The sequence below is a fragment of the Panthera uncia genome, chromosome F1 (assembly GCF_023721935.1).
Source record: "Panthera uncia isolate 11264 chromosome F1, Puncia_PCG_1.0, whole genome shotgun sequence".
NCBI lineage: Eukaryota > Metazoa > Chordata > Mammalia > Carnivora > Felidae > Panthera > Panthera uncia.
In genome coordinates this window covers 19749353-19776820 of record NC_064813.1, presented here as the reverse complement: position 1 = coordinate 19776820, position 27468 = coordinate 19749353, and the positions used below count along the sequence as shown (strand labels likewise).

Sequence of the window (27468 nt, the reverse complement as noted above, 5' to 3'; positions counted from 1 at the left end):
ATCCATGTGGTTACAAATGGCAGGGTGTCCTTCTTAGAAAGTGTATTCTGAAATTCTCTTTTCACCTACAGGGTCCTGGGGGTTCAGTTTTGTGTTATATTTTGGTAAATGGTTTGGTTAAATATCACCAGATATTTTTCTGGTGAGAGTCATTGGAATTGGAATGCTCAAAGTCCTAAAGCAGCCTCAGATTCAGACATAATAATCCAGGCTTCCGAGAGGCTCTCTGTGACCTGCACTGGTCGGTGTCCATCCAGAATGGTGGGTTTTTCCCTGGGAACCTGGTAAGAGGGTTCATTGGGAAACTGGAGTTTGTCCAAGGAAGGCGACCATGGGAAAGAGCCATCTCACACCTGTCAGTCAGGAGACTCTAGCTGCTCATCTCTTCAAACAGGACCTCTGAATTAGGTAGGACATGGGCTAGTTAACCGTAAGTAACAAGTGCTCTGTGTTTGAGGTAGAGTGATTTAAAGGAGATTTGGGGAGGTACTTATAAAAGAGTGATAAGGATTTAAGGCACTCAAAAGGAAATGTCGCTTGTTTTTTAAGTTTATTTATTTATTCTGAGAGAGTGAGAGCACTCAAGAGAGAGAGTGAGTGGGGGAGGGGCAGAGAGAAAGGGAGAGAGTATCTCAAGCAGGCTCCGTGATCCCCTGAAACTGTGACGTGAGCTGAAATCAAGAATCGGATGCTTAACCAACTGAGCCACCCAGGTGCCCTGGAAATGTTGTTTGTTAATGGAACAAAAGAACTGTGAACCCCCCCACCCCCCCCACCCTCCCTGCTTCCCTTAAAACTAGTGCAGTGATGGCAGATGGAATGAGTAATGAGGTAAGGAGAAAAATGGAATTTACTTGAGTGGAGGTGAAGGTCAGTCCAGTCAAAGAGCCCCTTGACCCAGACCACAAATGTGGAAGTGAGCAGAACATACAGGGGAGGCAACAGCATTCACTGAGATGGCCAAGGTCCCTCTGACCTCTAAAAGGGCTGGTTTGACTGAATATTAGTTAGTTCTTCCATTTACACACGAATAATTAAATGTATCTCTTGTCTGTTCTGGTCTATTGTCGAAAGAACAGAAAGACACTGTTTAACCCTCTCAAAGTATTTCACAGATGTGTCTGTTCCTCATATAGTAACGAAATTGGAGGTGTCATTTAATATTTCTAGTGTGATCAGAATCATTAGCAAACAAATGAAATATACTAAATTTGCTCTTTCATAGAATACAAGAGTAGTCAAGATGAGATTGGGTCTTGTCCCAGTCTAGTAATATACTGACTCTAAAAAAATAATAAATACCATTTATTGAACACCTACTCTATTCCACATACCGCTCAGCACTCAATACGCAACTCATTTATGAAGATTTCAGAATGACCCTACAAAGTTCTTAGTATTATCTCCATTTCACAAATGAAAAAAATGGGATCTGGAAAGGTTAAGTAACTTGCTCAAAATCACACAGCTAATAAGTAATTGGGACTAATTGTATCTGAGTAATTGTATCCCCTGTCTACACAGCCCTGGCTTTATGTATATGAGCATGTATACGTGTGTGTGTGTGTGTGTGTGTGTGTGTGTACAAAGAGCATGTTCATGACACCATGTGGTTAAATATCACGCATGTGTACAGAGCAATCTTGAAATAAAAATTTTAATTTTCTTTCTGTATTTGTTACTCTCAGAAACAAACAAATCTATTCAGAGGAAAAGATCATTACAAAGAAGTAAACATGCCTATCCGATTTTCAGAGGAGCCAAACTCTAAGTTCTTTGGTGCTTAGGTTTATGGCCTGCAAAACAGCCTTATTTTTTCCCCTTTTGTTGTGGCTTTGTTTTTGAATGAGTTGTATAGCAATGACACATTTGATTGTTATTTCTTAGGCTTGTTTTGAAATGTGTATTGAAGCCTTGTGAACTTTGCAGTTCCTATGGTCACACATTTTTTCTTAATGACTGCTAAATGATGTGTTTTTTCCAAAACTCACATGGGAGTATGACCTTCTCCAGCCAGCAGGTCTTAATTTCCACAAAAAAATTCCTTTATCTTTACACTAATTCATATTCATTTTCCTAGTTTCCCTTTCAATTTAGCAAATCTTCGTGTGCTTAGCCCCTATGCTAAGGCATGGGAGGGAATCAGCAGGAGGACACGGGGGGTCAGGTGATTTTTTTTCTACCATCGGTTCTTCCGAGGGGCCAGCCTTCATCATCTTAAGCCCACCCCCTTCCCCATGCCTACCCTCATTACCCTCTTATGACATCGTGATGGTTTCTTCTCACAGCTTACGACTGTTTCCTTTATCTGTTTATTGACGGTTGTGCCCACGGGATATAAGCTGGTAGAGGGCAGAGACCTGTCTTCCCCACTGTTGTGTTCCCAGCAACTTAGCACACTGCAGAGGCAGAGGAGCCTCTGAATAAACATTTGATGGCTGACTGAAAGAATGGATGGCTATCTCCAGATCCTAGCAGTGCCTACCACATGATAGTTGCCCCATGAATCTTTTTTCATAATGAATGAATGTGGCCCAAGGTGGTTAAGGAAAAAAGCAGGGTTTGATCTGATCCCATAGAGGCGCATTCCGTGTTTTGTCTGTCCAGAACAGACATTTCTGGGGGACTGCTCTTTACAACCCTGTGGGGCTGTTGATCGTGAAGTGCTTCAGAGGAAAAGCACATGGGCCCAAACTGAGTCCATCACTGTTGTCCATTCCTCTGCACACACTGATCGTCCCTGGAGAGGCACAAGGTCCCAGCCAGGTCAATCAGCGTCTTTTTACCCATATTTTTAAAACTCGAACTCCTCTTTCCACTGGTCAGAAAGCTGCAGGATTTGCACCCAAGGCAGCTATTCTCCAGCTGTGGAAGCTGGCTTGAGAGGATGATGCAAACAGGCAGGGATTCAAAGGCCGGAGAAGGCAAGAGAGCCCTGACGGCCAAGGTCCAGCTGACACATCCTTTCCAAGGCTTAACTGTTTAGCTTCAGATCTGTGAGCCGATCCAGTGTTCTCTCATAAATAATCCCCACTAAACAACAACACCCTTGAGCAGCTAGACGGAGTCTGAGAATCCCAAATACACATATTTGAGTAGGTAGACAGGAGTGGGGAGGGGCTTCCGGACAAAAGTGCAGAGGTTAGCTTAAATATGATTTTTTTTTTAGGAAAGTTCGTAACTAAACACTTACATGATAGATATTTATGATCTTCAGCCAATACATACTGCTGCTCCCTCTAGTATGATCCTGTCTTATACAGTTAGTTTTAGCCATTAAAGTAGGAAGTGAAATGTGTCAACATGAGGAAATACTTTGGATACAAAGTTAAATGGAGAAAGATGCATATGAGTAAATATATAGCAAGAGTACAACCAGAAAACACACTGATGCAGTGAAATTAAAACAAACTTTAGAGTCACGCTTTGGGGCGCCTGGGTGGCTCAGTCGGTTAAGTGGCCGACTTCAGCTCAGGTCATGATCTCGCGGTCCGTGAGTTCGAGCCCCACGTCGGGCTCTGGGCTGATGGCTCAGAGCCTGGAGCCTGCTTCCAATTCTGTGTGTCCCTCTCTCTCTACCCCTCCCCCGTTCATGCTCTGTCTCTCTCTGTCTCAAAAATAAATAAACGTTAAAAAAAAAAAATTTTAGAGTCACGCTTTGATTTGAAGTCAGACTCAGTTTCCTAGAAGCCAGATGTTGGGCACATTGCTTAACACTTTGAGACTTTGATTTTCTTATCTGTAAACCAGGGATAATATCCCCGAGTATTGTTGCTAGATCAAATGAAAAAAGTATGTAAAACCCTTAACACAGTGTCTGGCATTAAATAAATGTTACTTTTTTTTTTTTATGTTAAAAATAACAAAACTCACTGCATTAAAAATTTTAACGCAGGAGAAGAAACACATCTAAATGTTACCAGGACTTGTGCTTAGATTTGTTGATTCATTCAACAAATATTTATGCTGACAGTGGACAGGGATGAGGAATACAAAAATGAGGAAAAGGGAAACTTGTCCTCATGGAACTCAAATTCCTCTGGAGGGATACAGACGATACACAAATAAGTAAATTAAATAGTAGATCTACACCTACTCCTACTAGTAGAAATGCTACACACTGAGTGCCCTGTATTTGTGTGTCAAGGTGGAGGTACAACAATTTGCAGCAATTTTAAACCCACTGTCCTGAAAAGCCTCACTGAGACTGTGATATTTAAGCAAAGACTTAAGGGTGAAGAAGGACAGTAGGACTATGGATGATTTTCCTTTTTTCCCTTATAATCTGTTTTTCTCATTTTTAAAAAAAAAAATGTTTATTTACTTTAGAGATAGACAGAGACAGAATGCAAGTGAGTTAGGGGCAGAGAGAGAGGGAGACACAGAATTCGAAGCAGGATCCAGGCTCTGAGCTGTCAGCGCAGAGCCCGACACGGGGCTCGAACTCATGAGCTGTGAGATCATGACCTGAGCCGAAGTCAGAGGCTTAACAGACTGAGCCACCCAGGCGCCCCCTTTCTCATTAAAAAAAAAAATTTTTTTTAATGTTTATTTTATTTATTTTTGAGAGACAGAGAGAGACAGAATGAGTGGGAGAGGGCAGAGAGAGAGAAAGAGAGGGAGAACCAGAATATGAAGCAGGCTCCAGGCTCTGAGCTGTCAGCACAGAGCCTGACGTGGGGCTCGAACCCACAAGCCACGAGATCATGACCTGAGCCGAAGTCAGACACTCAACCGACTGAGCCACCCAGGCGTCCCTCTCATTTTTAAAATGAGTATTTGGAAACTGATTTTTAAATTAAAAAATTGTAAATGGAAACTAAAATTGGAATCTTGCTAAAAGCATTAATTATTATACCTAATATACCTATGGTATTTTAGCTTTAGAAAATGTGTTTTCTGGGGCACCTGGGTGGCTCAGCTGCTTAAGTGTCTGACTTCGGCTCAGGTCATGATCTCACAGCTTGTGAGTTCGAGTCCTGTGTTGGGTTCTGTGCTGATGGCTCAGAGCCTGGAGCCTGCTTCAGATTCTGTGTCTCCCTCTCTCTCTGCCCCTCCCCTACTCTCTCTCTCTCTCTCTCTCAAAAAGAAACATTAAAAAAAAAGAAAATGTATTTCCTTATCATTTATTCTCAAAATACCATAAGACTGCTAGAAGGCAAGTAATATTTTTTAGCCCTGTTTTACAAAAGAAAATGAACTTCTGTAAGATCATTTAATTAATACATGTTAGAATGAATTCATGAAATTCATACCGTCACGCTCCAGTCCCACATTCTCTGATAAATGTATATTTCTTACAGCCCATATACACAGGATCATCCATCTTCTCCTAAAATTGACCTATTCATCTATACCTTCAGAGGCACGGGTCAATAACTTCTATCAACCGCTATTTATTGTGATCACGGCGTTGGGAACTGCAACAATATAATAGTCCCGTAACACATAAGGGAGTATATGCACAGTTTTGTATTACTGAATCAGCCATATAGCAATGACCTATGTGTGTTATTTAGTACGATACTTTGTAAAATGTTACCCTAATTTTTAAAATAGATTTAAAGTTTATTTATTTTTAGAGAGAATGTGAGTGGGAGGGGCAGAGAGAGAGGGAGAAACAGGGAATCCCAAGCAGGCTCTGCACTGACAGTGTGGAGCCCGAAGCGGGGCTTGAACTCACAAACCATGAGATCATGACCCAAGCTGAAACCAAGAGTTGGACACTTAACTGACTGAGCCACCTAGGCATCCTAATGTTACCTTTATTCTAAATGTTCTTTGCAAAATTGTTTTGCCTGGAATGAAAATTCTCAATGAAACACTGTTAACTTTGATCAAGGGTATGTTCTGGAATCATTTACATAAAGCCATTGTGCTCATTGACACTTTTCACCAAGAACGAAAATTGGAAAAGTTGCCTTCAGCTTGTTAGGAATGAGGAGGTGAGTTGAATATTCCATTCTTCTAAGAGCCTGATCTCATCGGTAGGTTTCATCCTGACTTCCTTTTGCAAACTTTCTGCCCACTTCCATAACAGTTTTAGCTCAAACCCAGCATTTGTATTGCAACTCAGAATCAAAACATACAATTAAACTAAATACAGTAGTGACATTCTAACTAAAATGTATAGTTATAATAAAATATAGTTATTAAAATATTGGCTTAGAGTTGATATAATGAGCTGTATAGTCTTTCAATAGAGCACACTTTTTTCTATTTGTTAGAATACAGAAAAATGTGTCTGAGTCTTAGAATCAGTAGTATTACAATACGGTAAGAATGGCTTTTTATACCTGTACTTCAAAAAAGAAGAGAAAAAGAGAGTGGAGAGGGTAAATTACTTAGCTGAGAATCAAATCATTTGCCTAAGAAGACTTAGTGATTTTCTTTTTTCCTTTTCTTTTTTTTAGTGATTTTCTTTTTTTTTAATTTTTAAGTTTATTTATTTTTGAAAGAGACAGAGACAACATGAGCAGGGGAGGGGCAGAGAGAGAGAGAGAAAGAGAGAGAATCTCAAGCAGGCTCTGTGCTGTCAGCCCAGAGCCTGATATGGGGCTCGAACTCACAAAACTGTGAGCCCACAACCTGAGCCGAAACCAAGAGTCAGACGCTTAACCAACTGAGCCACCCAGGGGTCCCTGTGATTTTCTAATCCATGTAGGTAGACGTAAATATGACTGTAATTTAAATGAGATAAAATGTGTAAAAACGCTTAAAATAGTACAAAGTAGGTGTCCATATCTGTTAGTGGCATCTTCATTTGAAGCTACATTTGCACGGGAGACAGAAGATTGTGAATAATGGCAGACATCATAACTGTCTTTTACAAAATCTCGTTTGTTACTATTTCCTCAATTTCCTTAGTTCAATCATTTAGGTGTTAAATTCAATGGAATAGTGTTTTTAATTAAGCACCCAATATATTCATAGCATTATATTTTTGAAGACTTGTATTAACATTCCTCTGAAATCTTTCTTTTCCTTCCAAACATCAGAGAAGAGTCAGGGTTGGGGTGGAGGCTTTTCCAAGTCAGACTCTATCGGTAAAGAGCATCACGTATTTAAATTTGTGTCATGGTCACAACTTGTACAAAAGGGTTCAAATATTTAAAGAGCAAACTAGCTAGTTGGAAGGGCAAAGAAAAAAATAGCTTTGATCCATAGTAGATTTTACCAGGAGCCGTTTGTGCATTCTGTTTTAGAGCCCAGACATTTATCTGCAGAGCAGAAAGCATTTTGTGAACACTAGTGCAGAGAATTCCCCAGTGCAGATGATTAATGTAGCTCTCTCGTCCCCCGTTCATTCTACTTCGCAGAATGTCCCTGAGCTGTAATTCTTGATCCTGTGCTTGTTAGATTACATCGTGGGCAAAAATGGACTCTTCCCTCCTCTGGGAGGAGGATCCGAGAACAGAAAAGAATGCAACGCTATCCAAAGGGGCGGTTTCTTAACTTCCCTCTCACCACAGCGCCTAGGTACTCAGCTGAAGAGGGGTGATGGGAACACTGGCAGAAAAATGCAACTTAGTATTTTTTCCTGACTTTCCTTGTGAGAATTGTGGAAAACAATCGCTGGTGGGAAGGAGAGTGAGGGTGTATAGGGCCGGAGAATGCATGGCAGGAAAGGTTATAAACTAAAAGGGGCTGCTATTTCTCATACTCCCCAGCCCCTCAGAAAAAATGAAAAACTTCAAACTTGAGTCAAGGGGCTTTGAAACTGATCCTCTGTTGGTTCCGGGATGAGGACCTGGTCTGGTCTGATTCCCTAAGTGGAGCGGATCTACTGAAATTATTTCAAATACAGCAGCAATCCAGTATTACCCATGTCAGATGACTTTTTTTTTTTAACTTTATTTTTTGAGAGAGAGAGAGCAGGAAAGAGGGACAGAGAGAGAGAGGGAATCTTAAGCATCCACGCTTAGCACAGAGCCAGACACGGAGCGTGATCCATGAACCTGTGATCATGAAATGAGGTGAAACCAAGAGTCGGACGCTCAACCGACTGAGCCACCCAGGCACCCCTTTTTACTTTTCTTTGAGTGGCAAAATATACGTACCATAACACTTACTGTTTTAGCCAGTTTAGGTGTACAGGTCAGGGGCATTAATTTAATTATATTTAGGAGCAGTTTCATCCATTCAACAAATCTTAACTTAATTGCACACGGTGGGGGCAGGCACCCCCATCAGTGAACAACAACAACAAAAGATCCTTGGCTTTATGGGGATTTCTTCATTCTAGCACAGAGAGACAGAAAACATAATAAATAAAGAGACTGTGTGGCATGTTTAGACCATGATAAACGCTGTGGTTAGATTCAAGGTCACAGTGCTCTGAGCATCTGAAGGCTTTTGTGTCCTTCAAATAGCTCAGAGAACTTTGCTCATCTACCTCTTCCCCAAAAGCTCTGCCTCCCATGATTGCTAGTGATTTTGGAGAGTTCGTTGGTTACCTGATTGGGCAATTAATAAAGAATTTGAACTGATCATTTACTAAATATACACAAAACTCTGATGGCAGTCAGGGCTGTCAACAAAAAAGGGCAAAGGTTTCTGCTACCCATTAATAGTGTACTTTTCCCAACAAAACAGTCTTCGCTTTGAGAATCAGTGCCAAGGCGCAGAATTCAGACAGAAAGGCATACTTTCTTCCCTAGTAATGCGATGATTTTTTTTTTTAAAGAAGAAGTTATCTGGAAATATTTGCATTTTGAAAATTCTTCCTCCTCAAAATCCTGAAGTGGCCAAGGAGGGAGGGAGTGAGAAAGCGGTTTATCATGCTCTGTGATGACAATGGAAATGGGATCCTGAAATGCTTGCTTTTGCCAAGTGCAAAGATGCCATCTGATCTTTCCTCTAAAATGTTTCTCTGTCTGCCCTTTGCTCACTTACACCTCCCCTCAATGAATGAATGAATGAATGAATAAACAAATAAAATAAAAATGACAATGTTAAGAAAGATGAAGAAAGGCTGAGGAACTGCTGCAGATCAAAGGAGACTAAGGATTGGGGTTCCTGACCATCCCTGTTTGCAGGACTGAGTGGTTTCCTGGGATGGGGGAGTTTCAGCGCTAAGACCAGAAAGTCAGGTGAGCGGGAGTGAACGGTCACCCTCATGAGGAGACATAATAATTGAATGCAATACATGAAATGCATGATCCTGGACTGGATCCAGGGCTGGAGGGGGAAATGATATAAAAGACATTATTGGGACAATTAATAGAATTTGAACAGGGTCTTAAAAAAATGTAGTAAAATACACATAACATAAATTTTACCATTTTAACCATTTGTAGGTGGACAGTTTAATGACATTAAGTACATTCACATGGATAAAGAAATTGTGGTTTATATACACAATGGAGTACTACGTGGCAATGAGAAACAATGAAATCTGGCCCTTTGTAGCAACGTGGATGGAACTGGAGAGTGTGATGCTAAGTGAAATAAGCCATAGAGAGAAAGACAGATACCATATGGTTTCACTTTTATGTGGATCCTGAGAAACTTAACAAAAACCCATGGGGGAGGGGAAGGAAAAAAAATGTTAGAAAAGGAGGGAGCCAAAACATAAGAGACCCTTAAAAACTGAGAACAAACTGAGGGTTGATGGGGGGTGGGAGGGAGGGGAGGGTAGGTGATGGGCATTGAGGAGGGCACCTTTTGGGATGAGCACTGGGTGTTGTATGGAAACCAATTTGACAATACATTTCATATATTAAAAAAATAAAATAAAATGTTGAATCCTTTAACATCTAAAAAAAAAAAAAGAAAAAAAAGTACATTCACAATGCTGTGCAACCATCATCACTATCCATTTCCAGAGTGTTTTCATCTTTTCCAACAGAAATTCTGTCTCCATTAAACAATAGCTCATTTCCCCCTCCCCCCAGCCTCTGGTAACCACCATTCTACTTTCTCTGTGGTTCTGACTACTTTACCTAACTCATATGTGTGGAATCACAGACTTATTTGTCCTTCTGTGACCAGCTTATTTTGTTTAACATGTCCTCAGGGTTCATCCGTGTTATAATATAAATCCGAATTTCATTCCTTCCTAAGGTTGAATAACATTCCGTTGTATGCGTGTACCATATTTTGTTTGTCCATTCACCTATTCATGGACATTTGGGTTGTTTCTACCTCTTGACTGTTGCGAATACACTGCTAAGAACATTGGCATAGAGACATTCATGGGCTTTGGATTGTATTAAAGTATTACATCAATGTAAAACTTCCTGAATTTGATACCTGTAATGTGATGATGTAGGGAAACATCCTTGTTCTAAGGCAATGCACACGGAAGTATTAAGAGGCAAAGGGATATGATATATGCATCCTATTCTCAATTGCTTCCCAAAAAACTAGAGACAAAGGAAATGTGGCAACATGTTTCAAATGGGTGATTCTGGGTAAAGACTATGGGAGTCCTCCCTGCCGCTCTTGCGACTTTTCCCCAACATAAGAGTTTTAAAAACCCATGGGAGAGTAAGGAAGAGAGAAAACCCATTTATGACAACGAGGCTTCGAGGAGAAAGAGGAATCATGAAAAGCTGGCCCTCGCAGAGCCTGAAATGCAAGCAGGGCAGCGGAAGCTGCCGCAGGATTCACCACACCTCAACCGGGTATCTCGTCCCTCTGAGCACAAGTTGGCCACTGCGCCCTTTCCCACTGCTCTGCTGTTACAGGTTCCCAACTACTCTCTGCTTCTTCAACGGCTCCTGAGCCTACCAACTGATTTCTCCATCCTGTCCTGTCTTCCTGGTCTTCAGCTTGCTCAGAGCTTCGGTTCCCTCGTGGCCTCGACTTCCTCCTCTTCTCTGTGCGGTTTGGCTGCTGCCGCTGCTCCATCTTCCTCCGGTCCAGGCCGCTGTGCTCGGTGTCACGTGGTGCAGAGCTCGGCAATCTTTTCGTAGAAAGAGTTTCAGCTGTGACGTGGAAGCTCGCTGCTTGGGTAGGCCTGTCCAGGCGCCCGGGTGGCTCAGTGGGTTAAACATCGGACTTTGGCCCCGGTCACGATCTTGCGGTTCGTGGGTTCGAGCCCCGCGTCACGCTCTGTGCTGACATTGCGGAGCCTGGAACCTGATTCAGATTGTGTGTCTCCTTCTCTCTCTGCCCCTTTCCCGCTTGTGCTCTATCTCTGTCTGTCTCTCTCAAAAATAAATATTAAAAGAAGTTTTTTTCTAATCTTAAAAAAAATAAATAAAAGACTGTGCCCGGAATACTCTGTGTGGTTTAGGGAGCTGGTACTGGGGGTACAGTGGGGGAGAAAAAGCAAACCATCCAATCTCACCCCAGGTATTATGATTCATGCTTGATTTGTCAAAAAATAGAAACTATGCATAGAAGTTTCAGAGACTTGGAGGGGACAAGATGTCATTGCAGTGCTGGAGAATATTGATTATCAGAAAATCTCCCTCCCTCCCTCTTTCTGTCCCTCCTTCTCTCTCTCTTTTCCACCAAAGTTCATTATGCAAAAGGCACTATAATGGATGTTATGGGGAATCTAAATTGCTTAACACGTGGTCCCTGCCACAAGAAGTGTACAGTTCAGAACAATGCAAAACTAAAGTTTGTGACCCATTAGGATGCATCTGATGTGCATTTTATTTATTTTATTTTATTTTATTTTATTTTATTTTATTTTATTTTTTAATGTTTTTATTTATCTTTGAGACAGAGAGAGACAAAGCATGAGCAGGGGAGGGGCAGAGAGAGAGGGAGACACAGAATCTGAAACAGGCTCTAGGCTCTGAGCTGGCAGCAGTTCGTGGGGCTCGAACTCACAGACCGTGAGATCATGACCCGAGCTGAAGTCGGACAATTAACTGACTGAGCCACCCAGGCGCCCCTGATGTGCATTTTAAAAAAAAGGAATAAAAAGGACAATTATTAGAGTTCATCACTCTTAGTAATGGTAAATATTGTCCAGTGAATTTTTATGTGTATGTACATGTGCACAGGACTATGAAAGGAAACGTATTTCTGCTGTGGATTATAGGAAAACCATCTGCAAGCCACCGATCCAGTTAAACTGAAACCTACAGCTTTGGTGATAACCCATGTGCTGATTCATATCTCTAACCTTGAACTTGTTCCTGAGCTCAGAACAGGGCTGTCCAACTGCCAGTTAGACATCTCAAACTCAACATATCCAAAATTGCCCATATCATCTGCCCCCCCCCACCATCTTTCCCTACATTGTCTATTGGTTAATGACATCTGACATCTATCTCTTAAGTCAAGTTTGAAGCCCAGAAGTTCTTTACAGTCTCTCCTTCTCCACCACTTCTTCACATTCAGTTGACCAGTCAGTCTCCTCCTGTCCACCCTCACCAGAGCTCCTTGGTTAGACCCTAAGTAATTTCTTACCTGACTTCTTTCCATACCTTCCTAACTAGTCTCCCTGTCTCCAGTCTTGTTTTCTGATTCTTCCACAAGTCTGTGTATCACACTGCTGCCTAAATTATCTTCCCCAAATGCCAATATGATATTTTCGTCCCTGGTTGAAAACACATCGATGGTTCCCCAGTGCTTTCAAATTAATGCCCAGCCATCAGAGCTAGAGTCTTTCACTCCTGACTTTTACTCTTGCCTCAAATTGCTTTGTTTCTTCACGTGTGTCTACATCCCACCCCTCTTTCTGGACACAGCTCTGGTGGTACCTGGTCTCATGACCCTCTCTGACTGCCCTTCAAGTCTTCCCTATCATCCTGGGCATGCCAACATCCCGGCACTGATCAAGCCACCTGGTCATTGCTGCTTGGCTGTCTTGATTATGAGCTAGATGACAGCAAGGACGGTCTCATTCATCTCTATGAAACCATCGACTAGCCCATAGCCTGATACGCTCAGCACTGACCACACATTTGTTGAAAGAATGGATGAGGATGAAGTCTCTTACTCGTCTGTCCTTGGACTGTAATGATAGATCAGTGATAACGTTAAAAAATTCTTGCAGATACTGAAGTTTTCAAAAGTCATTAGAAATAGAGGGTAACCCATTGGCCAGATGTGCTTTGTCTAATTCTGATTCGTTCATTCCCTTTTCTGTCGCCCCTTCTCTGTCTGGTTCCTACAACATTAGAAGAAGAGAACATTGCCATCTGCTCATGGGAACATCCAGAAATTCTCCCACCAACAGATCCCTGTTTTTTAACAAAAAGGAAAAGAAAAGACTAGAAAAGGCAGGAAGGCAATGTGGATCATGTTTATTTTATTTCAAACCCTTTTTGTTCTTCTTACTGTCCATGTGTATTGCTATTTAGGCCTTAGGGAGATAGCCCAGATCTGTTGCTGCTTACTCTGGATGTGAACTTGCTTGGAAGCAGGGGGCCTGGCTCAGAGTGACTTTTGAGGGAACTTCCAGTCCAGACTCTACAATACAAGGACATAAAGTCACTGTATACATTGTCCCCCATAGAACTATCTTGATTTTCTTCCTATTCTGGCCACTGAGGACAGAGTAGCAAAGAAGATGTGGCCCCTGTCTGGAGGAGGAAAGGAATTTTTTTTCTTTGTTCCTGTGTATGTTCATGTTTTGCTTGACATAAGTGAGAGCTAGCCATTTCTAAATCATTTGGCAATTTTGTTTCAAAGGCTTACACCTCTTTGTGACTAGGTAGAGCTATTCTTTTTTTTTTTAATTTTTTAAATGTTTTATTTATTTTTTGGGAATGCAAGCTGGTGCAGCCACTCTGGAAAAGGTTCCTCAAAAAACGAAAAATAGAACTACCCTACGACCCAGCAATTGCACTACTAGGCATTTATCCAAGGGATACAGGTGTGCTGTTTCGAAGGGACACATGCACCCCCATGTTTATAGCAGCACTATCAACAATAGCCAAAGTATGGAAAGAGCCCAAATTTCCATCAATAGATGAACGGAGAAAGAAGATGTGATATACACACACACACACACACACACACACACACACACACACACACACAATGGAGCATTACTTGGCAATCAAAAAGAATGAAATCTTGCCATTTGCAACTACGTGGATAGAACTAGAGGGTATTATGCAAAGTGAAATTAGTCAGAGAAGGACAAAAATCATATGACTTCACTCCTATGAGGACTTTAAGAGACAAAACAGATGAACATAAGGGAAGGGAAACAAAAGTAATATAAAAACAGGGAGGGGGACAAAACAGAAGAGACTCATAAATATGGAGAACAAACTGAGGGTTACTGGAGGGGTTGTGGGAAGGGGGATGGGCCTAATGGGTAAGGAGCACTAATGAATCTATTCCTGAAATCACTGTTGCACTATATGCTAACTAATTTGGATGTAAATTTTAAAAAATAAAAAATAAAACAAGTTAAAAAAATAACTGTTTTATTTATTTTTGAGAGAGAGACAGAGACAGAGAGTGTGAGTGGGGTAGGGGCAGAGAGAGAGGGAGACACAGAATCCGAAGTAGGCTCCAGGCTCTGAGCTGTCAACACAGAGCCCGTCATTGGGCTCGAGCTCACGACCTGCGAGATCATGACCTGAGCCGAAGTTGGATGCTTAAGTGATTGAGCCCCCCAAGCGCCCTCTAGGTAGAGCTATTCTTTTTTTTTTTTTTTTTAAACGTTTATTTATTTTTGAGACAGAGAGAGACACAGCATGAGCAGGGGAGGGGCAGAGAGAGAGGGAGACACAGAATCAGAAGCAGGCTCCAGGCTCCAAGCCATCAGCCCAGAGCCCGACGCGGGGCTCGAACTCACGGATCGCGAGATCGTGACCTGAGCCGAAGTCCGACGCCTAACCGACTGAGCCACCCAGGCGCCCCTAGGTAGAGCTATTCTTAATGCAAAAGTTTGGAGCTCAGTAATGGGAGCTCCAAGTCAATATATTGCTTACCTGAAATAAGCACACTATGAAGGGGAATTTTCTCTGAGGTTCAACTCTTTAAATAGGTAACCCGGGATGATAGTCCCACCTTCACATGTGAGGATTCACCGAGCTCTGATAGGTGAGGCACACACCAGAGAGGAGGTGTGTATGGAGGTTACCCAGTGATGTAACACTCGCTGGATGTAATTCACCCTCATAGTGCCTCAGAAACCACAGGGGACACTGAGGCTGAACCAGAAAGAGGTGGCACAGGCTCATTGTCCCTCCCACCCATGGTGATGCTGTGGTGTATGACACAGTAGAGGCACAGTGGAGGGATTTTTTTTTTAAGTTTATTTATCTTTGAGACAGAGAGAGAAAGAGCATGAATGGGGGAGGGGCAGAGAGAGAGGGAGACACAGAATCTGAAACAGGCTCCAGGCTCTGAGCCATCAGCCCAGAGCCCGACGCGGGGCTTGAACTCACGGACCGCAAGATTGTGACCTGAGCTGAAGTTGGACGCCCAACCGACTGAGCCACCCGGGCGCCCCGAGGGATTTTTTTTTCAAGTGCAGTAAATGCCCCAGTTATAGGCTTGCAGATAAAGTGAGTGCTGAAGCATCCTTCAAAGTGTTGCTTTGGAGCTACAGAATGTGCCTTTCTCATCTTTAGGGGAGGTGGAAGGTGGGGAACTGTAACAGGTGTTACCATCTAATTAGTCGCCTGATCCTTTAGAAAAATGACTGGGTCCTTTGGGTTTTGCTGTACTTATCTAGGTCGTTTCCAACTTTTTGTCACAGGAAATCAACTCTCCACCGCTGTTACAAGAAGCAACATCTGGAATAAATATGATTTCTCAAAAGGTCAGTGTGTGCATTTTTAGGGCCAGGCTGCAAAGCATTAATTTAAATCACAACAGACACTGTTCTTAAGGCAGTTACAGTGAAAGTAGGAAGGGATTCACTGGAAATTCTGCTGTGGTCATTTTTTCAGTTATTAAAAACCTGACATTTTCCCAACAGTATCTCCAATGTGTTTTCAGAAACCCTCTCATCCCCCTGCCTTCACACAAGATCCAATACTTCCTGGATTTTATAGCAATAATAAATGACTCCCTGACCACTGAGTATGTGAGGTCTTCCTGGTGGGACAGATTCTCAGATTCTGCCATGACCTCTTAGTTTCTGGGACATATCCCAAGGGCAAAGGGTCTTCTTCCTGGGATTTTTACGTAGGCTATGGGGGAAAGCTCGTTGTAGAAGCCTTTATTTTTTTCCCGAGGCTTTGTCTGAGTGTCTTACTGGTGACAAACCTCTCCTTTATTCCCCTTCTCAAGCACTACATGAGGCCACATTCATCACTGACAACTTGCCAGCCCCTTGGAAGAAGTCATGTCACCACCAAATAACCTCTCTATGCAACACATCCAACATTTGCCCTGGTCTCACCCTCTCCTACCCATGCAGCCTCAGCCTCCATTTGTATCTGTCATTTGCTCTCTGCCTCTCTTAGGTCAGTTTCTCTGTATTTTCCCATGAGTACTGTGGCCAAGTCTGGACTTCGTTTGGGCTAATTCCCCACCTGCTGACCCCTTTCTTCTTTTTTCACCTATATAAATTCTTCTAGGGCTTCAAAACCCAAACAGAATCTGTTTTTCCAGTGTTCTAATACTCATTATGCTTCTGGTTCCCAAAACCCTGTTATTGCTAGCCATTGATATTCATTCATCATTCATTCACTTATTTTTGCAATAAATATATACTAAGAACCCACTATTGAATTATCACCATTCTAGAACTCAGGGCACCATGGTGAATTAGACAAGTCTCTGCTGTCTTGGAGTTTTTTATTCTAGTGTGGGAGACAGACAGTAAGCAAATAAATAAATAAGTAACATAGCTTCAGACTGGGACAGGTGCTGTGAGGGAGAGAGAAAAGGCTGGGTAAGGGCTGGAGCATGGCTATGTGAGTGGAGGCTGTTTTCCTTACTGTAATCTGGGAAGACCTCTTTGAAGAGGAGACGTTTGCTATTTGAGCAGAAACTTGAATTATGAGGAGAAATCAGCCATGAGCCAAACCAAGAGCAGAGTGCTCCTGGTACAGAGAAAAGGAAGTGAGATTTTGGAGCCAGGAATGTTCTAGAACAATAGGAAGGCTCACGTGAAGCAGAGTGCAGAAGGAAATAAGGATTGAGAGAAGGCAGAGTGAAAAACTGTAGGGTTTTGAGGGCGAGAACAATCAAGGGTGACCTCTTAGTGCTAAGTCTGATACTTGGGAAAGCTTGGGGGAGGAAGTGAATACAGATTTGTGTGGGTAGGGGAGCTGACGGGTTTGGAAATGAGAGTTCATTTTTAGACATGTGAAGTTTAAGATCATTTTAGGCATACACGTGTAGACGTTGAGTAGGTAGTTGGGTATATAAAAGTCTGAAACCCAACAAGAGGTCAGGCTAGAGCTACAAAAAGCCAAGGGCCTAGGCAAGATCACCTGAGAAGAGAGGGTAGATTAGAAAAGGCCAGAGCCCTGGGCCCCACCACCAATTGGAGGTCAGGAAGAAGGATCCAGAAAGGAGACTGAACTCGTGGCCACTGAGATTCTCCATGTATCCAAACACATCCGTGGTACTCTGTGTTATGCTAATAGTGTCCCGTGTGCCGGACTTGTTACGATCATCAAGATTGCAACTTCTTGTGACTGCTCGTGTCTCTCCACGAGAGTGAGGGTAAAGGTCCACAGTGTTTTGCTCATGCCTTCAGTCTTGGCACAGCCCTTGTTTACCACGTATTTTTCTTACTGTTCCAAACTTACAGAGCAGAGTGAATACTGCCAGGCCAGGGGGGAAAACGTAGCTGCTTCCTTTCTCAAGGACTGAATCTGTGAGTTAGTTGAGAATTCTCAGACTTATTTTACTGGCAGTGAACTGATGCACAGACAGGCTAACTAATTTATGCACAGCCCAAACTGAGTCAGTAGCTAGCCTCAGTCCACACTGCAGCGTTCAGGAAAGCGTGGGTTGAGGAACGGCAGGATGGCAGCCGCCTGGTGTTTTAAAATATTGCTAACATCTACAGGTTGTCTACTAAGTGCTTTACCCATAGCAACTCTTAATCCTCTCAGCAACTCCATGCAATAGGCAATATTGTTCCCATTTTACAGATGGGGAAACTGAGGAATGAGAGAGTTTCATAGGTAAATAAAATTGCACATTAGTCTGGATCCTGAATCCATGCTCTTTTTTTTTTAAAGGTATTTTAATTTTTTAAAAGAGTTCATTCATTTTTGAGAGAGAGAGAGAGCGAGAGCACATGAGCAGGGGAGGGGCAGAGAGAGGGAGACACAGAATATGAAGCAGGCTCGAACTCACGAAGTGTGAGATCATGACCTGGGCCGAAGCTGGACACTTAACCAACTGAGCCACCCAGGCACCCCTTGAACCCATGCTCTTAACAACTGTGCTACACAACATGGTGAAGCACAATCTCTGTGACTGTGACCCAAGAACAGTCTGTATTTAGGAAGGTCTCTGGGACATTTTAATACAGATGAAATCTTGAAACCTAAGTTTCATGAGATCTCAAGTTTGTTCTTTGAGCTCATGGATATCTTAATATTTGCTCTACGGGGGGCGCCTGAGTGGCTCACTCAGTTGAATGACCTTTTTTTTTTTTTTTAAGTTGATTTATTTATTTTGAGAGAGACAGAGGCAGTGCAAGTGAGGAGGGTCAGAGAGAGAGGGAGAGAGAGAATCTCCACACTGCCAGCGCAGAGCCCAACATGGGGCTCAAACTCACGAAACTGAGAAATCATGACCTGAGCCGAAACCAAGAGTTGAACACTTAGCCGACTGAGCCACCCGGGTGCCCCTGAGTGTCTGACTCTTGCCCTCGGCTCAGGTCATGATCTCAGGGTTTGTGAGTGTGAGCCCTGCGTCAGGCTCTGTGCTGAGCCTGCTTGGGATTCTGTCTCTCCCTCTCTCTGCCCTTCCCTTGCTCGCTATCTCTGTCAAAATAAATAAATAACCTTAAAAAAATATATTTACTCTACTGAATCATTTAATTTTAACATCTCCAAGAATCCATGTTTAATTTGAGTCTCATAAACTGTTCGGAGTAGTATTTTGTTAAATATAGCTAACAGCTTCCTGCATAGTTTATCATTTCCAGAGAGGTAAAGCACATAATTGTACATTGAATCAGCTTTCATTGTCTAACGTGTTGACAATAATTATTTAACAATTTAAAGTCTCAGGCCACAGAAACTGACGCAGGCTACTCTCAACAAGAAAAATGTCTTTCAGCCACTCGCGAAACAGTGAAACTGGTGAAGCCAGACCACTTTCTTGCACCACACACAAAATAAACTTTAAATGGATTAAAGACGTGCATGTGAGACCTGAAATCATAAAACTCCTTAAAGAAAGCATAGGCAGGAAACCCTTGGACATCACCCTTGGCAACGTATTTATGGATATGTTTCCTTAGGCAAGGGAGACAAAGGCAAAAGCAAGCTATTAGGACTACACCAAAATAAAAAATGCTTTTGCACAGCTAGGGAAACCATCAACAAAATGACAAGGCAATCTACTGAATGGGAGAAGATATTTGCAAATGATTTATTCAATAAGGGGTTAATATCCAAAATTCATAAAGAACTTACACAATTCAACACAAAAAAAAAAAAAAATTGAAAAATGGACAGAGGACCGGAATGGACATTTTTCCAAAGAAGACATCCAGATGGCCAACAGACACATGAGAAGATGCTCAACATCACTCATCATCAGGGAAATGCAAATCAAAATAACAATGAGAGATCATGTCACATTAGTCAGAATGCCTAGTAGCAAAAGGACAAGAAATAACAAGTGTTAGCAAAGATGTGGAAAAAAAGAGAACGCTGGTGCACTGTTCGTGGGAATGTAAATGGGTGCAACCACTGTGGAAAATGGTGTGGAGGTTCCTGAAAAAATTAAAAACAGAAACACCATACAATCCAGTAATTTTCCTACTGGGCATTTACACAAAGAAAACAAAAACAGTAATTTGAAAAGATATGTGCACCCTTACATTTGCTGCAATATTATTTACAGTAGCCAAGCTATGGAAGCAGCCGAAGCCCATCGATAGATGAATGGATAAAGATGTGTCATGTTTGTAGAATGGAATATTACTCTGCCATAAAAAAGAATGAGATCTTGCCATTTGGGACAACATGGATGGAGCTAGAGGGTATTATGTTGAGTGAAGCAAGTCAGAGAAAGACTAATACCATATGTGTAGAAATACTTATGTGTGGAATCTAACAAAACTAAACAAATGAACAAACAAACAAAAACCAGACTCTTAAATACAGGGAACGAACTGGTAGTTGCTAGAGAGGAGGTGGGCAGGAGGAAGGGCAGAATAGATAGAGGGGAATAAGAGATAGAGACAAACTTCCAGTTATAAAATAAGTCATGATGATGAAAAGTACAACATAGTCAGCAATCCTGGGAATATAATCAATAATATTGTAATAACTTTGAAAGATGAAAATGTGTTGTACGGTGAAAGATAGGGACTATGCTTATAATGGTGAGCATTGAGTAATACACAGAACTGTCGACTCAAGAAGTAATGTAATGTAAGTAATGTAACATTCTGTTGACTGTACTTCGATTAAAAAATAGAATGAAATGTCTTTTCCCCCTTTATTTGTAATTTGACACATTTGTCTGCTCAGACCCATACACAACAACGAATGAATCAGCCCCACGGGCAGGACAACAGCATGAATGACTCCTCCTTGCTAGCTGAGAGGTGGTGGTTATGCCACACTTCCCAGCTCTGAACTTCCCCTCGGAGTAAAGACAAAGGCTTTTGAGGTATGGGATGGTCCGGAGCCCTCAGAGAAGTCAATCCATGCAGTGTTCTCTGACAACCATCTTGATGGTCTCAAGAGCTTATGGGGTGGAAGGGAAATAGAGTCTAGAGTTATTTTAAAAAAAGGAAATGAATCCAGTTCTCAGGTGAAAAGAAAAAACGTGTTAAATACACAAGGCCTTTAGATGCCTGCTGATAACATTCAGCAAACACATTTCTGTTGACAAGGAATTATGTTTTACTGCCACAGATCTCCACCCAGATTGACCCCGGAGTTTGCAACATTTGAACAGTGAGACTGGTTTCACCTGTTTGCAACTGTTAAACTATTAGTCATCAGCTGAGAAGCTGCTTAAGCCAATTTCTCCAACAGTTTATCCTATGTGTATTTTTTTTATCCCACAGTAGAAATCAACAAGGCTACACACCTGTTACATATTGTCAAAGGGGGAAAAATACAACAACGTGGAATCGAAATGAGGCCATTATACCTGGGAGAACTGAAATCTGAGTGCTTTATCTAAAAGGGAAGAAAGAAAAATAAAATGGGAAAGAGGATGGGGAAGAGGGAGGTTACTGGTGGAAGATGGGCATTGGGATGAACGTCTAAGGTTTATGTCTCAGGTGTAGGGTTGTCAGACTTAGGAGGAAAAAAAGAGAAAAGGGAGAAAGAAAAATACAACATGATAAAATAAATTTCAATTTCAAATAAACAATTAACAACATTTTAGTATAAGACTACCCCATGTGATATCTGAGACGGACCTATACTAAAAAATAGAATCTGAAATTCGAATTTAGCTGAGTGCCCCGTATTTTATCTGGCAATCCTACTTGAGTAGCGTCTTTTCATCTGAATTTTGAGAAAGATCCTTTTAGAAAACAGATGTCTTCAGGAAACTGGGTCATGGATTGAACAGCATAAATACTTGCTAATTATGCTGTGCAGTGTGGTGGGATTATATATTTATTTAATGTAAGTAAACTAGCAATTGTAATGACCGAAACTTAGTTATTTTGATTTGAAAAACCATCCATGTTACTTACCTATCTGGCATGAGTAGGAAAAAACTAAAACACTAAAAAAAAACCAACAACAACAACAAGAAAAAACAAACTAAGAATTATGCAAGAAAACATCCCATCCATTCATTCATTTACACAATCTGCCTCTTTCTCGTCCGTATAGAGGCTTGTTGGTAGACATGTTTTATTCAATGTTATTTTAGTGATCAAAATAATAACCGTATATGAACTCCCTGACCTAGTTTCTTCAATAATCCTGCATGGTAATAATTTAAATGTAAAGAGATAGTAGACCCAGCCAAAGACAGAACAAAACCCAAAAGAAAGGGCTGACTTGCCCCCACCTTGCTACCACTACTCACCGCCGTCTGTCCAATCCCAATTTGCCCAGGATGGCAATAAACTAGCACAGTAAACAAATGCAGAGTTTGAAACAATACAGACTTAGAGTCGGGTGCTAAGGATAGGCCGTGGGAAAAGAAGGAAGGCCTAAGCACAAAGAACAAATAAAGCATGAGTTGAAGAAGTCCAAATGTGGCAGGCTCTGAGGCGGAGAGACCGTAAGGCAAGGTAGGGGGACAGCCAGGGAAGGGAGTCTGCCCCCGCTTGGTGAGAAAAGGGGAGGATGGCAGAGAGATGAGAAGAGAGCACGTGGGACAATGAGAGTTTGTAGACCCGATTTGAAGGGCTATCCAATAAAAGGGAATTTATTTTGCCTAGCTCTGGAGAATGAAACTCAGGCCAATAGATAGATGTAGCCGGAAAACAGATTGTTGCGCCAGTAGGCAAGAGCTTTCTGAGCGATAGAGCTCATCGCTGGTAGAACGGGCATTGTTGGAAATGGGAAGCAGAGGCCGGCTGACGGGTGGTCAGAGTGGGTGCGGAGTGGACTAGATGCTCCCCAACGCCCCTTGGCACTTGCGGGGTATGTTTTAACCCGGCAGGGTCTTGTGCCTTTCATTAATTGCCATGTCCTCAGCGCCTAGGACAGTGCTTGACACACACTAGGATCGCGGTGGATCTGCAGGGTGAGAGGAGAGTGCTTTGCGGAGGAGGTGGTGCCATTTTGAGCCTTGGTCTTGATGTGAAAAGGAAAGGGCGATTTCCTTAAATCAAATCAACACAGTGTGAACATCGACATTAGGAAAGGAACAGGCTATCAGGCTGTATTTTGCAAGAGCTGCAAACACATAATCCATGTTTCCCCAGCCTATACCAGCCTGGAGAGGAAAAAGAGAATAATAGTCAAAAGCAACATATCTCGTGCTCGCTTTCGCAGCACATATACTAAAATTGGAACGATACAGAGATGAGCATGGCCCCTGCGCAAGGATGACACGCAAATTCGTGAAGCGTTCCATATTTTTTCTGTATCACAGAATAAATCATACATTTAATCCAAATAATAAATGGCTGTTTCTAAAGTTGCCCCGTATATATAAAGTAAAAAACAAAACAAAACAAAACAAAACAAAAAAACAACAACATATCTCGGGGCACCTGGGTGGCTCAGTCGGTTGGGAGTCCGACTTCTGCTCAGGTCATGATCTCGTGGTCTGTGAGTTCGAGCCCCGCGTCAGGCTCTGTGCTGACCGCTCAGAGCCTGGAGCCTGTTTCGGATTCTGTGTCTCCCTCTCTCTCTGCCCCTCCCCTGCTCATGCTCCGTCTCTCTCTGTCTCAAAAATACACAAACATTTAAAAAAGCAACATATCTCTGGTTCTCCCACTCTCTCCTGCCCACAATATTTTCAGCCCCTTCAAATTTCTCCCCAGTTGGTTCCTGGAGCCCCCAGGGAACGGCCCTCGTGCCTTCCGAACTCAGGGCTATAGGAAAGTATTTGATTTCACTACTTTTCTGTCCCCTGGCTTGCCGTTTTCTCTGCTGCTTTGTCATACCGTGGTGACGTCTCTGCATTTCTATCCGCTCCAAGGACGCCACAGCTTTCACACACCCCACCAAGGGCTAACAATGCTGTCCCGGCACTTGGCAAATATACCCTGCCCACCACCACCAGTGGAACTGCTCCCGGAGTACACATGCCGGGAGGATGAATGAAAATCCTGAGGGAGGGGACACGGAGTCAGCTGGCAGCAGCAAGAGCAGCAAGAGAAGGAGACGCCAACCACGGAGTCACTGAGCAACCGCCACAGAGAAGCTCCACAGGGTCTGTCTCCAGGCACAACTGTGCCTCGCGCCTCAGGGAAGAACATGGACTCTGAGCCAGGGAGGCTGAAAGCGCTCCTTTACTGCTCTGTACCTCTGTTTCCCACATGTAAGGCGGGGACAAGGACAGCACTTTTTTTTTTTTTTTATATTTATTTTTCAGAGAGAGAGAGAGAGAGAGAGAGAGAGAGCATGAGCAGGGGAGGGGCAGAGAGAGATGGGGACAGAGGATCTGAAGTGGGTTCTGTGCCGACAGCAGAGATCCCCATGTGGGGCTCGAACTCACAAACCTCGAGATCATGACCTGAGCCGAAGTCAGATGCTCAACGGACTGAGCCACCCTGGTGCCCCTACGATGGTGCTTCTTATAAACTATTGGGGAGACTAAATAAGTGGGGACAGGCAGCGCTCAGCGCTGTCTGGCGCATGTCAGCTGTCAGCATGTGAGAGCCATTATGACCAGAACTGTCGCTGTGTTCTGAAGTTCCCCTCGGCGGCACTGTCCCTGTTTTCCTCATGCTGCACTGTATGTAGCCTTACAATGAACTCTAACTCTTGACATAAACTGAGCAGGTTTCTGAGGATTTGAATGCATAGTCAGGATATAATAATTCAGAATTTTCACCACTGTCATGTGAAAAGCAATAGAGAACCAGATCAACAGATAGCAGGTACCCACAGTTGTCAAAGCCCACCCGCACACAGCTAGCTTTGTCTTGGGGAACCGAGGCAAAAATTCACTAAGTGATGATGAAATACTGGAATATCTGTTCCTGGCTTCAGCAGAAGAGAAGACACAAGTCCTGAATTCACAGATTGTGGGAACAAACTGCGTTCGCGTCTTGCTGTTAGAGGTTATTCAGCCATTGGAAACATTTGTTTTTAACTTTATAAGAAATGTGAACACTTAAATTTTTCTTTACCCTGAGTGGATTCCACATCTTAGCTGACGCTAGCCTTTTGTTACCTAAATGGTCCTCAAAGAGTGGCCTTCAATTTCAAATGTCTCGGGAAGAAATAACTGGTCACAATTATATTTTGGAAGGGTTTTGGAAGTATCTACAGTGCATCGAGGGAGAAATACGTGCTGGCTGATGGAATTTTAAACCTAGCATTCGAGAGGAAGATGAGGGCTATAGATGTATAGACTTGGAAGTCATTAGCTCTACAGATAATGACAAAAACTTGACAGTAATTAAAGCAAGGGGAAAGGGAGACTATTTAAAGTGGAAAGATGGGGTACCTGGGTCCTAGTCGATTGGGTGTCCGACTTCGGTCCAGGTCACGATTATGGTTCGTGAGTTCAAGCCCAATGTTGGGCTCTGTGCTGACAGCTCAGAGCCTGCCGCCTGCTTGGGATTCTGTGTCTCCCCCTCTCTCTCCCACTCCCCAACTCATGCTCTGTCTCTCTCAAAAATAAATAAACATTAACAAAATGAAAAAAAAAAGTGGAAAGAGAAAAGGACAAAAGTTACTACTCAGGGTCTTTTAAAGAAAACCCATCCATGGTCATCAGATTCACGTGTGGAGCCTGTTGTTCCCGCTCCTACCCTGGATGCACTCAACCTAAACGGTTGAGGCAGGGGTGACCCCAAGAATCTGAATTTTAAAAAAGCACCCCAGGGGCTCCTGGTGGCTCAGTTGGTTGAGAGTCCAACTTTGGCTCAGGTCATGATCTCGCGGTTTGTGAGTTTGAGCCCTGCATCGGGCTTTGTGCTGACAGCTTGGAGCCTGGAGCCTGCTTCGGGTTCTTTCTCCTTCTCTCTCTGCCCCTCCCCACTTGTGCTCTGTCTCTCTGTCTCTCAAAAATAAATAAATGTAAAAAAAAATTTTTTTTAAATAAAAGTAAAAAAATTTTAAAAAAGCACCCCAGGGGCGCCTGGGTGGCTCAGTCGGTTAAGCGTCCGACTTCGGCTCAGGTCATGATCTCACGGTTTGTGAGTTTGAGCCCCGCGTCGGGCTCTGTGCTGACAGCTCGGAGCCTGGAGCCTGGTTCAGATTCTGTGTCTCCCTCTCTCTCTGACCCTCCCCCATTCATGCTCTGTCTCTCTCTCAAAAATAAATAAACATAAAAAAAATTTTAAAAAGCACCCCAGGTGATCCCGAGGCAAATAAAAGTCTTTAAAATTGAGATATAATTGACAGATAACACTATACTAGCATCAGGTATAAAGCATAATGATCTGATATTTGTATATATTGGAAAATGATCACCATAGTAAATCTAGTTAGCATCCATCACCCCACATAGTTACAACTTTCAAATATACTATATAGTGTTATTAACTATCATCACATTACATCCCCATGACTTATTTATCTTCTACCTGGAAGCTTGTGCCTTTGGACCATCTTCACCCATTTCACCTCTGCCTTTGGCAACCACCAATTCATTCTCTGTGTCTAGGGGCTCGGTTTTTTGTTTCTGGTTTTGCTTTAGATTCCGCATACAAGTGAGATCATACTGTATTTGTCTTTGTCTGTCTGACTTACTTCACTTAGCAAATGCCCTCAAGGTCCATCCAGTGCTTTCAAGGTCCATCCAATGCAAACACAAGTTTGAGCTTCACAGAACCCAGAGTGGGGTAGATGTGCAACAGGCAAAGAAAAAGAGACCAAGAAAAGGAGGCATAACACATTGTCTCCTGGCTGGTGGCTATGAAGAGGTCTATGCCATAGTAGATTCTTCCGGGGATTTCTTGGTGGTGGCTTTTCCCTTAACTTGGGTACTATATAGGCTTTTCCCTAACTTGGTTACTATGGAGCTAGGGAATTCGAGGCTGTGGCAGATTCAGACACTTTGCAGTCAAAGAACATGGTTCATTTAACACAGCAGTGGTAAATTGTCACCTAACATGCCCTGTGCCCAGCCTGGCCTTTGTACTTCTAGTCCCGGAGCAACTTCTGTGTCCTCTGCCTACATCCGTGGCCGCATCTGTACAGGCTGGAACCCAAGTGCTGTGGGAGACTGAGGTACCACAAGCCGCAGTTCTCTGATCCCCATGTTGCCTTTCCAGAGACTGGTGAAGGGGGTCACCCTGGACACCAGAGCCGACTAGAAGTTCCAGAGCGCAGCATTAGGGGTGTCCCACGGGGGGTGGTGAGGAATACCCGGAGAGTGTATCTGAAGACGGCAACCTGTGTGCCACCCAAAAGGATCATTCTGGTGCCCAAAGAGCCGCAGCTGGCCCTGTGCACACCCAGAGGTAAGGAGTCAAGTCAAACCAGTTCTAATGGTGTCACTTAGAACATTTCTGGTGGTGCTTTGCAGTCAACCCTGTAAGATATTTTGATGTTTACCGTGACTATTTTATAAGGAACTATTGCTCTAATCCACAGCATTTTTACTTAAGTAGCCAATCTTTCGCTCAGGATGAATCTCAAGGAGTGACAGAACCTGATGCTGCCTAGGAGTGACCAGTGGCCAACATGCAGGAACAGGTGAGATGTCTGGTCACGGTGCATTGTTTCTGCAGGGAAGTCACTGTGGAGCAGCTATGAAGGTCCTGGAATCGCTATAAATGCATAGGGGTCATTTTGGAATAAAAACGTTTATAACTGGATCCCAGCATTGAACAATTGGGGC

General features: G+C 42.9%; 1 long non-coding RNA gene and 2 other non-coding genes across 3 annotated transcripts; 2 read left to right on the top strand and 1 right to left on the bottom strand.

Annotated features, from left to right (window-relative positions):
• The first annotated feature begins 259 nt into the window (after positions 1-259).
• LOC125925192 (uncharacterized) lies at positions 260-27437 on the top strand. The gene is made up of 3 exons (XR_007458729.1): positions 260-408; positions 15632-15694; positions 27255-27437. It is a non-coding gene; the product is annotated as an uncharacterized LOC125925192 (long non-coding RNA).
• TRNAR-UCG (transfer RNA arginine (anticodon UCG)) lies at positions 4669-4753 on the bottom strand. Its single transcript has one exon. It is a non-coding gene; the product is annotated as a tRNA-Arg (tRNA).
• On the top strand, positions 22982-23085 carry LOC125926079 (U6 spliceosomal RNA). The gene has a single exon (XR_007459002.1). It is a non-coding gene; the product is annotated as a U6 spliceosomal RNA (small nuclear RNA).
• Positions 27438-27468: the final 31 nt, after the last annotated feature.